Genomic DNA, 11,244 nt, shown 5'->3' on the forward strand with positions numbered 1-11,244 from the left:
TTTGCATATTTCTTTCAAGTTCTTAATATTTGATAACATCATATTCTATAGTAATTTAATTTTTATTTAATTTTATTTATTTGATCTCTTCTTCATTCCTTTTCATTTTTTTGCTATTTGTTTTAATTGGTTCTTAATATTTGAAGATTGTATTTTATAGTAATATATTTAATTTATCACATGTGATTAAAATGTAAAAAAAAAAAACTGAATTCCCACTTGTCAATTATTTTCAATTTTGCTTACACACTTAAGTCAAACTATTTTAAAAGTTTTAATTCCCTATCTACCCTAAGATGAGAGTGAAGGTCAATTTGACTCGAAAGCTCCACACAATGGGGATGTAGCTCAGATGGTAGAGCGCTCGCTTAGCATGCGAGAGGTACGGGGATCGATACCCCGCATCTCCATTAATTTACTTTTTATTTGATTTTATTTACCCAATTTATAATCCAAACATTTGAAAAACTTCACAAAAGAGATGGTTTTCCTGAGCCATCTAGTGAAGACTAGATTATGGTTGAAAACGAGTCGAGCTCATGTAAGGGTCTACTCGAGCTCGATCAAGTACTAAAATTAATACTCGAATATAAAATAGTGCTCGAGCGCTCAACTCGATTAGCCTAATTTTTAATCAAGCTCGGCTCTAGCTCGATTTTGACTAGCTCAAGATCTTGACTCGTTTCTAGCTTGAACTCTAGAAATTGATATAATTTAAATCATTAAATTATAATAACTTCATAATTCAAAAACTTTCAAAATATTCATCAAGAAATCAACTCATTCCAACTTAAAATAGTTTTAAAATATCACACAAGATCAAACACATAAAATCATTTCACCTCAAACATAATCATTCAAACATAAAATATCCAAAGTCCAAACATAATCATTACAACTTAAAATTAAAATCAGTCCAAATATACAACATATTAAATCAGTCCAACTTAAATAGCTTCAAAATTTACTATCCAAACCTTCAAATCATGTTCATCACATAACAATACAATGTTAAACATTTCTAAACCAACAAGAATAGAAATCTAGTTTACTTAGGAAGATAATTTCCTGATAAGTTTTATCCCTCTGTAACAAAAAAAATAATAAATAACTAAATTAGTGTTCAAATAATAATATATTTTATGGTAAAAATATAATATTGAAAATTTAACTTACTCTAATCTTTTTACTAACTCCATGCAAATGTCGAGTCAATTCGCCAATTCCCTCCACATAGAAGAACTTGCACGGTCTCTAGGGAGAGTGATGAACGACAAAAATCAATTACCTTCGTTCTAGTACTAAATGTTGCTTCAGAAGATACCGAACTTACAAAAATAGCTAAAATATTAACTGTCATTTTTTTAACACTAGATATTGTAGTCTATTCATCTTCCACCGATCTAAAATCTTTGGGAATTTTAAACAATTATTTTCTAGGTAGTATGATCATTCAACTTTTGAAAGCTCTGAAGTCAAATATTTAATGAAAGTTGGATGATGGATGGAAATTGGGATACCCAAGTTTTGTAAAAAAAATGGTGATCACTGTAAAACACAATAGCTTCACTGTAAAAGAAAAGCGAGAACATACCCTAACACCGAAGATTAAAGAGGAAGAAGAGTGGAGACTACATGGCGGCAGCGGTGAAGACCGTAAAGAAAATGAAATTAGATTAGGATTTTGTTATTTTTAATTTTTAATTTTTAATAATATTATAAAAGATAAATTAAAAAATTAAAAATATAATATTTATTTTTGATTAGCTTGACGAGAACTCGATCGAGTTATATAACTATTCAAACTTGGCTCAATTATACAATGAGTAGAGCTCGAGCATGCTCGAACTCGAGTTTGACCGAGTATGAGTCAGCGTTGACCGACCTACTCACTAGTAGCTCACGAGCTACTATTTATTTTTCAGCCCTAGACTAGATCGAACGATTAAAATAGGAAGCAATAAGACCTTAGACCATGAGGTAAAGACTAGATCAAACTAGATAAAACTCCACACAATGAGGATGTAGCTTTGATGGTTGAGCGATCACTTAACATGCGTGAGGTATGGAGATTGATACCCTACATCTCCATACCAAACATTGTATTGATGAACATGACTATTTAACAATGTAGAGAAGAGACTATTATATTTTTTATTTTTTATTTAAAAGAAACACAATGAACCATCATTGTGGTTTAAATATGATATAATAAGCCCCTAGGCCATCCTGTGAATATCAGATCAAACAAGATAAAAAGTAGACACAATGGGGATGTAGCTCAGATGGTAGAGCGCTCGCTTAGCATGCGAAAGGTACCCACATCTCCATTTGTAATTTTACAATGAATCGAATTAGTTAAAATAGAAAGTATTAAGAATCCCAATTGATGTAATGTGTTATATGTTATAGAGAAGATGGCACGATGCACCGAACTATGTATGTAACACATTATGTATTAAATAGAAACAATAAGACCCTTAAACATCTAGTGAATACCAGATCAAACTAGATAAAAATTAGACATAATGGGGATGTAGCTCAGATGGTAGAGCGCTCGCTTAGCATGCCATTCGTAATTTTACTTTTTCTTCGATTTTACTTACCCACTTAAACTTAATAACTCAAACATTTGACCAGCTTCAAAAAAGATGTGATTTTCCTAAGCCAAAGACTACATTGAACGGTTAAAATAGGAACAACAAGACCCCAATTAATGTAATGTATTATAGCGAACATTATGTTTTAGAGTAACCATCATCTCCATTCTTTTTCATTTTTTCGCTTTCATTTTTATTTTGTTTCTATATATAATTTTTTCTTTTATATATATAATATAATAATGTTTAAATCTGAATTCTAAAGTTGATAAAGAAGATTCCAAAACCGATGTGGAGTTTGAAGCTGAAGATAAGGAAGACAAGAATACAGAAATTCAAGTTGAAGATAACAAATATTAAAGTATTGAAATTCTTAGAAATAATTATTTTAATCAAATTAGAACGGGCTCGTACAAAGAGATAATTCAAAATGAGAAACAACAATATTCATCATCCACTTCAATACAATCTCATTTCTTCATTAGAAGAAGAGGAAGAGGAAGAAGAATAGAAAGAGGAGGAGGAGGAAGAGGAAGAGGAAGAGGAAGAGGAAGAGAAGAGGAAGAGGAAGAGGAAGAGGAAGAGGAAGAGGAAGAGGAAGAGGAAGAGGAAGAGGAAGAGGAAGAGGAAGAGGAAGAATGCATCTCAATGAAAATAAATAGATGACATGCGAAAATCCCAAGTTGTAATGGTTAAGTTTGAATGTAGTTTTTGTTGTAATCTCTGTTTTTTAGAATGTATGAATGCTACTAATTAGTTTTTTAGGGTCTTTTGATTGTCATCCTTATCATAGATAGAGTTTGTCTAGCTTTGATGTCTGACTCTCCCACTTTTTGGATTTTAATTAAATGGTTTAACCGTTTTCCCAAAAATAATGTTTAAATCTGGATTGACGGGTCAAAACACGTGATTAATTTGGATCTTGGCGTGAGAATAAATAGATACGGCCCATATAGGTCAAACCGTGGGTTAGTTTGAATAAAAAACGGATAAGACTCTTTATATTCTTTTTTTTTAATAAATAAAATATATAATAAATATTAACAATTAAAAAATTAATAAATTTAAATAATAAAAATTTAATTTAAAGATATTAAAATAATAAGTATTCTTTGAAAGAATTTTATATATATATATATATATATAATTCTACACTAATTTTTAAAATTATATATATTTTTTTATTATTTCTTTCATTTCTCTCTTTAAATAATATATATTTAAATCTAAATTATCAGAGCGAGAGATACGTGATTAAATAATGCTTAAATCTAGAATGTGTTTTGTATCTAGAATGTGGGTCAAAACACATTGTTAATTAGATCTTGACATGAGAGTAAATGAATATGCCCGTATGGGTCAAACGGTGGGTTAAATAAGAAAATTGATAAGACTCTTTATATTCCTTCTTTTGATAAATAAAATATATAATAAATATTAACAATTCAAAATTTAATAAATTTTAATAATAAAATGTAATATAAATATATTAAAAGAATAAGTGTTTTTTAAAAGAATTTTTTATAAATATTTATATATATATTTTAATTCCATTTTCATTTCTCTTTTTAACTAATATATATATATATATTATATTATAATATATATATATATAATATATATATATAAATTTAGATTATCAGTTTGAGACACATGATTAATTTGGATTTGGGTTAGAATAAATGGATACGACGTAAGAGTTAAACCGTGAGCAGTTTAAATAAGAAAACAGAAAAGACACTTTATATTTCTTCTTTTAATAAATGAAAATATAACAATATTAATAATTCAAATATTAATAAATTTTAATATAATAATTTTAATTTATTAATTAAAATAATAAATGTTCTCTAATAGATTTTTTTTATAAATATATATCAATAATTCTACACTATTTTGTAAAATTATATATTATATAATATATTATATATATATATAATATATATATATATATATATTTATTCACCTCTTTAACTAATAAATAAAACATTAAAAATTAATCAATTTTAAAAATAATTAATCTAATTATATTAACATAATATGTATTTATATATAACTTTTTAATATATATATATATATATATATATATATATCAACAATTTTTATTCATTGTTTTATAATTTATATAAATATTATATATATATGGACCATATTTTAAAATTATATATATATATTAAACTTAATTTGTAATATATTTAAATAAAAATAAATTATTATTTTTAATTATTTGTCTACAATTTATATTTGACGGATAATAATATTTTTTTATATTGAAAAATAGTTTAAAATAAATCAATCTTTTTTATTATTTATCTACATTTTATATTTAACCTAAAATAATATATAATATTTTTTAAATTAAAAAAAATAGTTTTAACTTATTAATAAAAATGGTCAATATTATTTATGAATTTTATAAATAAATAAAAATCAAAAAATCAAAATTTTATTAGTTACAAAATATAAAACATGCATACACAACATTATAAATAAAATTTATCAATAATATGCGGTCTAATGATTAAAGTGATTGTTCGAATCTTTGTTAATACAAATTTAAGTAAATTAAATGTGTGTTTGGTGAGGGATAAGAGTTTGATAACAAATGATCTCATTTTAAGAGATTAAAGGTCAACGTATATTAGGGTGTGATTTGCCCAAAGATAAGAGACCGATAACATTGGGATTGGGATGTGATTTTCTAATGGATAAGAGGTCGATTGAGATTTGGTGGTTGGTTTTTTTAAAGAGGAATACAATGACGATAACATTGATTTACCAAGAATAAGAGACTTGTGAAAGTGTGTGATTGAGATGTGGTTTGTCAATGGATATGAGGCGTGTGAAATTGTGATTGATATTGATGGTTGTTTTTTGAGGGATAAGAGACGTGTAAAAGTGTGTAATATTCAGTAACAAAGGATCATGAGGTCACAAGATTAGAAGTCGATTGAGATTGATGGTTGGATTATCGAAGGATAAGAGGTGTGAAAAGTGTGATGAAGAATTGTGGTTGTTTTATTGATGGATAAGATGAGAGATTAGTAATTTGAGAAACCAATTGGAAAATAAAAAATATTGGTGGTTAAATATATTGATGAGATTGTTGATAAGAGGTCGATTGAAATTTGGTGATTGGTTTTTTTCAAGAGATAAGGGGTCAATAACATTGGTTTAGCCTCACCACCAGGAACCTATGAGCGTTGGAGTAAAAAGAGGACTCCATGTGGGCCAAATGGGTGCATACAAGATTTATGAAAGAAAAGCAGAATATCTAGACACGAAGCATTAATGAAATAATGACATGGTCATTGAAGAAGATCTTAAAAACAAGAAAATATGCCTTTAAAATGGTACAAATTACATTTCAAAATGGAAGAGGGATATTATTCTAGCATGATCCTTGGCTGGATAATATCCCCATTTTGTTCAAAGAAGAAATGCAAGGAAGCATAGTTAGAAGAGAATGCATCAAGTACTCATTTAGAGACGTCTATGAAGGTAAATGTGATTCACTTTTGAGGCGTATTCCAGAAGGTGATAGAATCCTAAACCTAATGAATAAGAAACAAGTCAATGAAATATGCTGAAAATAGAAAAGCAACGAAAAATTCATTACAGGAAACGCATGAGAAATGTTTAGAATAAAAGGACAAGAGGTATATTAGCATAATGTGGTATGGTCTCCAAAGAATATTTCTCGTCACCAATTTATTCTCTGGCTAGTATACAGGAAAAGGTTGACAACAAAAGATAGAATTCGAAAATACATAAACATACATGATATCAATTGTGTCCTATGTTTAGGAGTTGAGGAAAGCATAAACCATGTATTTGGGGAATGCTCTTTTGTAATACAAATCTGGAGGAGGTATGCTGCAAACATGAACATCATCAACTTTTCAGGAACATGGGAAGAAATTTAAGAGTGGATGAAGAATAAAGCAAAAGGAAGATCCTTCTATGTAAGTATGCTAAAATGCTACTTTAGAGCAGTAATCTGTAATATCTAGAAAGAAAGAAATTCAAGAACTCACAATTAAAGAAGTAGAACTGTTGAAGATATTTGGGGAGATATAACTTCAGATATAAATTCACTTATTCAATCCCGGAGAGGAATGAAGAGAATAGAAAGCTCTACTAGATATGGGATATTTCGTTTGAGAAAGTCACAAGTAGAATCAAAGTAAAAACGCTATAGGCACTAATTGATTGTTATTGGTATTGATGTCTGTAATTTAGTTCTTGTTTCACTATCAAATCTAGAAATTATCTAGATCTGATCTTAAACTTTTGTATTTTTTTCCCTCTTTTGGGGTTTTTTAATGAAATGGCACTAAACTGTTTTCTAAAAAAAATCTTTGGTTTGCCAAGGATAAATGATTTGTAAAAGTGTGATTCAGATGTAATTTTTCGATGGATAAGAGATCGATTGAGATTTAGTGGTTGTTTTTCGAGGGATAAGAGCTCTATAACATTGGTTTGTCAGGATAAGAAACTTGTGAAAGTGTGATTAAGATTTTTGGTTGGTTTACCGAGAGATAAGAGACTAGTAACATTGATTTGTCAATTATAAGATATTTGTGGTTGGTTTGCCGATAGATATTGTTGGGAGGAGACATGTGGTTAATTTGGATCTTGACGTGAGAGTAAATAGATACGACATGTATGGATCAAACCGTGGGTCAGTTTGGATAAAAATACGAATAAGACCTTTTATATTCCTTCTTTGAATAAATGAAATATATAATCAATATTAACCATTCAAGAATTAATAAATTTTAATACTCAAAAATTAATTTAATTATATTAAAATAATAAATATTCTTTAATAAAAATATTTATAAATATTTATATATATATATATATATATATACTTCAATGCTATTTTATAAAATTATAAATATATATATTATATATTAATATATATATATATATTCATTCTTTTCTCTCTATTAACTAATAAATGAAAGATTAACAATTAAAAAAATTAATTAACTTTAAAAATAAAAAATTAATCTAATAAAAGAAAAATTTAATATATATATATATATATATATATATATAATTATATTTGTATTCATTATTTTTATAATTTATATAAATATTATATATATATATAGACCATTTTTTAAAATTATATTATATATATATATATATATATATTTATTTATTTCAAACTTAATTTGCGATATATTTAAATAAAAATAAATTATTGTTTTTGCTTATTTGTCTCCAATATATATTTGACTAGTAAATAATATTTTTTATACTGAAAAATAGTTAAAAATAAATTTTTTTTTATTATTTATCTACATTTTTTTTGGAGAAAATAGTTAAAATTATTTCATTAAAATTTCAAAAGTGGGAGAATCAAGAATAGACAAATCTTAGTTATGATTAAAATATGACAATCAAACAATCCTAAAGACCTGATTAGTAGCAATCAAATATACAAGAAATGAATATTACAAACAAAGTTTACAAACTGTATCAAATCCTAATTATCTCAATCATAATTTTTATTTTCATACCAACATGATGTTTCGACGTGTTGTCTTCCTCTTCACATTGTCCTTCCTCTTTCCTTTCCCCTTACTCTTGCAATGAAAGGGGGATGAACTGAAGAGGTTGATGAATAATGTCTATTCTCATTTTGATTTCTTTCTTTATATTAATCCATTCTGATTTAATAGAAAGAATTATTGTTTATGATTTCCGGGCTCTTCACATTGTTGTTCTCAACTTGAATTTCGAGATAATTGTTTTTATTTCCTTCAGCTCCAGCTTTAGAATCCTCGGCAACTTTGGTTTCCTCTATATCAACATTAGAATTATCTTCTTCATCTTGATTAGCCTAAGTATCTTCCTCTCTGTTTTCATTAGCAACCACTTCAACTTGATTTGATTGAGAATCCTCAACTATCTCTTCAACATGATTAGGTTGAGGTTCCACCTCCTTCTTCGTACTGCTTTCATCTTGTACATAATTTTCTTTATCTTCTGTTTCTTATTCTTTAACCAGTTTTTACTCTTTGAAAATAGGCACCTCTGTTTTGTTTTCCTGCATCTTTACTTTCTGAACTTTATGAATTTTCTGATCTTCTTCCTTAGACAAATCACATTTTGGGCTTGCATGTTGGAAGGTATTGTAGAAAAAGCATTTGTCTAGCCTCCACTCATAAGTGATTTTCCATGACAATAGGTTTTCCTTTTCTTTCTACTACTCTTATACTTTTTGGCAGTGTGATTCTATGATGTACCTCAATTCTAATTCTAGCAAATAATAGGTGCTCTCCTCCTTCAGTAATTGGGTCCATGTATAATGGTCTACCCAATAAAAATGTAAAATGACTAAGGGCTTCAGAATTATACATATGTGTAGGTATATTCCAGAGCTTGAACCATATCTATGTAATTTCTTTTGGCTTACTCGATAGGTTCAAGTCTTCAGACCATTTTTCCAACTTAATACAGTTGGATCCTATATATGTATGCCAATTTTCTAAAATTTTCTCGAGATTAGATCCCTTCTTGAATTTAAGTTAGTATAAATCATAGACATTTGCTGAAATCTTCTCCAACAATTTTCCTTCCCATTGCTTCAATAGTGTATTTTTAGTAATTGGGAAGTATACTCTGTTTTTCCCGATGTAGTTTCTCACAACTACATTTTCCTATTCTTTTATACATTTTTCCTCTACTTCAGTAGGCAATTTAAATTCAAATAGAGAATTCAGTACCTCCACTTTTGTCTGTGTATTTTCCAAGTAAATTTTCCCTTTATTGGCATGATCTTCTGAATTTTTTGCATTGTTGTTCTTTCAGACTTCATTAGTTTTCGATGTCGAGTTGCTCCTAATAGTATATGACTTAGATTTGTGAGCCTTCATCAGCTTCTTCATTGTAGCAACTCACCATTGAACTATTTCTTCATATTCTTCTTTTTTCAGCAGAAAATAGTGTATGTTGAGTTGAATTGTAATATGTTGTGCTTAATCCTTATAGATGACAATTTCTCCTCTTTTGGCATGTATAAGGAGCTTTGTAATTTGATTCTTGAGCCCAAACAGATAATATATCTTTCATTATAGCGTATCTTCCAAACTCCTTCATTATCCCTCTGTTTTCCCGCATTATTTTCAACAGTTTTTTCTCAACAGCAGTTGGAGCAAATTGCTTACTTGTGTTGGTATCCTACTATTCTTTGATAACTTCTTCAGAAATTCTTTCAATTTATTTGACTGTTGCTTCATTAATTCCTTCCAGCATAAATCCCTAACTTCTTTAGATTTATTACTTTAGTTCTCCCCCTTCTCCATAATGGAAGAAACAAAATAATTGAAGAAACCCTAAGAGATGATCAAAGATAAACCGCAATCGATGACAAAATTCCAGTGGCAAAACCCTAGACTAGAGAAACTTATTGATCATACAGTTGCATAGGTCCCCCCACTTTTATTGGCCCCCACTTTTATTGGCCCCCATTTTTTAATATTTAATAGTATTATATTATTTATTTTATTTTTTCTCCTTATTAAATATATATTATACAATATATACATATATAACTTTTTTATCTTCTTTTTAATCTCTTGTTTACTTATTATAATATATTAACCATTTATATCTCATCTTATATTATTAAAATTCTTTAAAAAATGTTTTTACTATTTTAGGGACTTTAAAATTTAAATTTGCATTGGGCCCCAAATTCTCAGGACCGGCCCTGCTCCTTTGCTTATTGTGCCACACGTGCCGACCATGTTGTGCCGATCGCGCTTTTTTTGATTAATGGTGATTTCGGCAACGATTTGATGACTTTCGGCGTTAAACAATATCGTATCGCCCATGTCGATCGTGTCTTTCTTCTCGTGCCTATGGTGTCGCTGTACCGATTGTGCCGCCTGTGTCAATCGTGCCTTTCTTCCTTGTATAGTTTTTTTAATTTTATCTACATTTTATTTATAACAGAAAATGATAAATAATAATTGTTTATATTGAAAAAATTGTTTTAGCTTATTAATAAAAATGGTCCAATGTTATTTATGAATTTTATAAAAATAAAATCAAAATTTCGAAATTTTATTAGTTATAAAATATAACAACATGTATACACAAATTTTATGAGGTGAGTAAAGCTTGATTGAGATCGGTGATTAATTTGTCGACATATTAGATGTAGATTAATAAATGGTTTACCGAGAGATAAGAAGTGTGTGAAAGTGTGATTGAGATTGGTGGCTGGTTTGGCAAGAGATAAGAGGTTGATAACAAAAGATTTTGATGTCAAGAGATTAGAGGTCAACTGATATTGGGGTGTGGTTTTTCCAAGAGATAAGAAGTCGATAACATTGGGATTGGGATGTGGTTTATTGATGGATAAGAGGTCGATTGAAATTTGGTGTTTGATTTGTTAAGAGTGATAAAATGACGATAACATTTATTTTCCAAGGATAAAAGACTTGTGAAAGTGTGTAATTTAGATGTGGTTTGTCGATGGATAAGTGGCGTGTGAAAGTGTGATTGATATTGGTGGTTAGTTTGTCAAGGGATAAGAGACGTGTAAAAGTGTGTGAGAGGTCGATTGAGATTGGTGGTTGGTTTGCCGAGAGATAAGATGTGTGAAAGTATGATTAAGATT

At 28.3% G+C, this 11,244-nt stretch overlaps 1 non-coding gene across 1 annotated transcript; it reads left to right on the top strand.

The window, feature by feature from the left end:
• Nucleotides 1–337: 337 nt before the first annotated feature.
• TRNAA-AGC lies at nucleotides 338–410 on the top strand. The gene has a single exon. It is a non-coding gene; the product is annotated as a tRNA-Ala (tRNA).
• The last annotated feature ends 10,834 nt before the right edge of the window (nucleotides 411–11,244 follow it).

Source organism: Impatiens glandulifera, chromosome 2 (assembly GCF_907164915.1).
Source record: "Impatiens glandulifera chromosome 2, dImpGla2.1, whole genome shotgun sequence".
Classification (NCBI taxonomy): domain Eukaryota; kingdom Viridiplantae; phylum Streptophyta; class Magnoliopsida; order Ericales; family Balsaminaceae; genus Impatiens; species Impatiens glandulifera.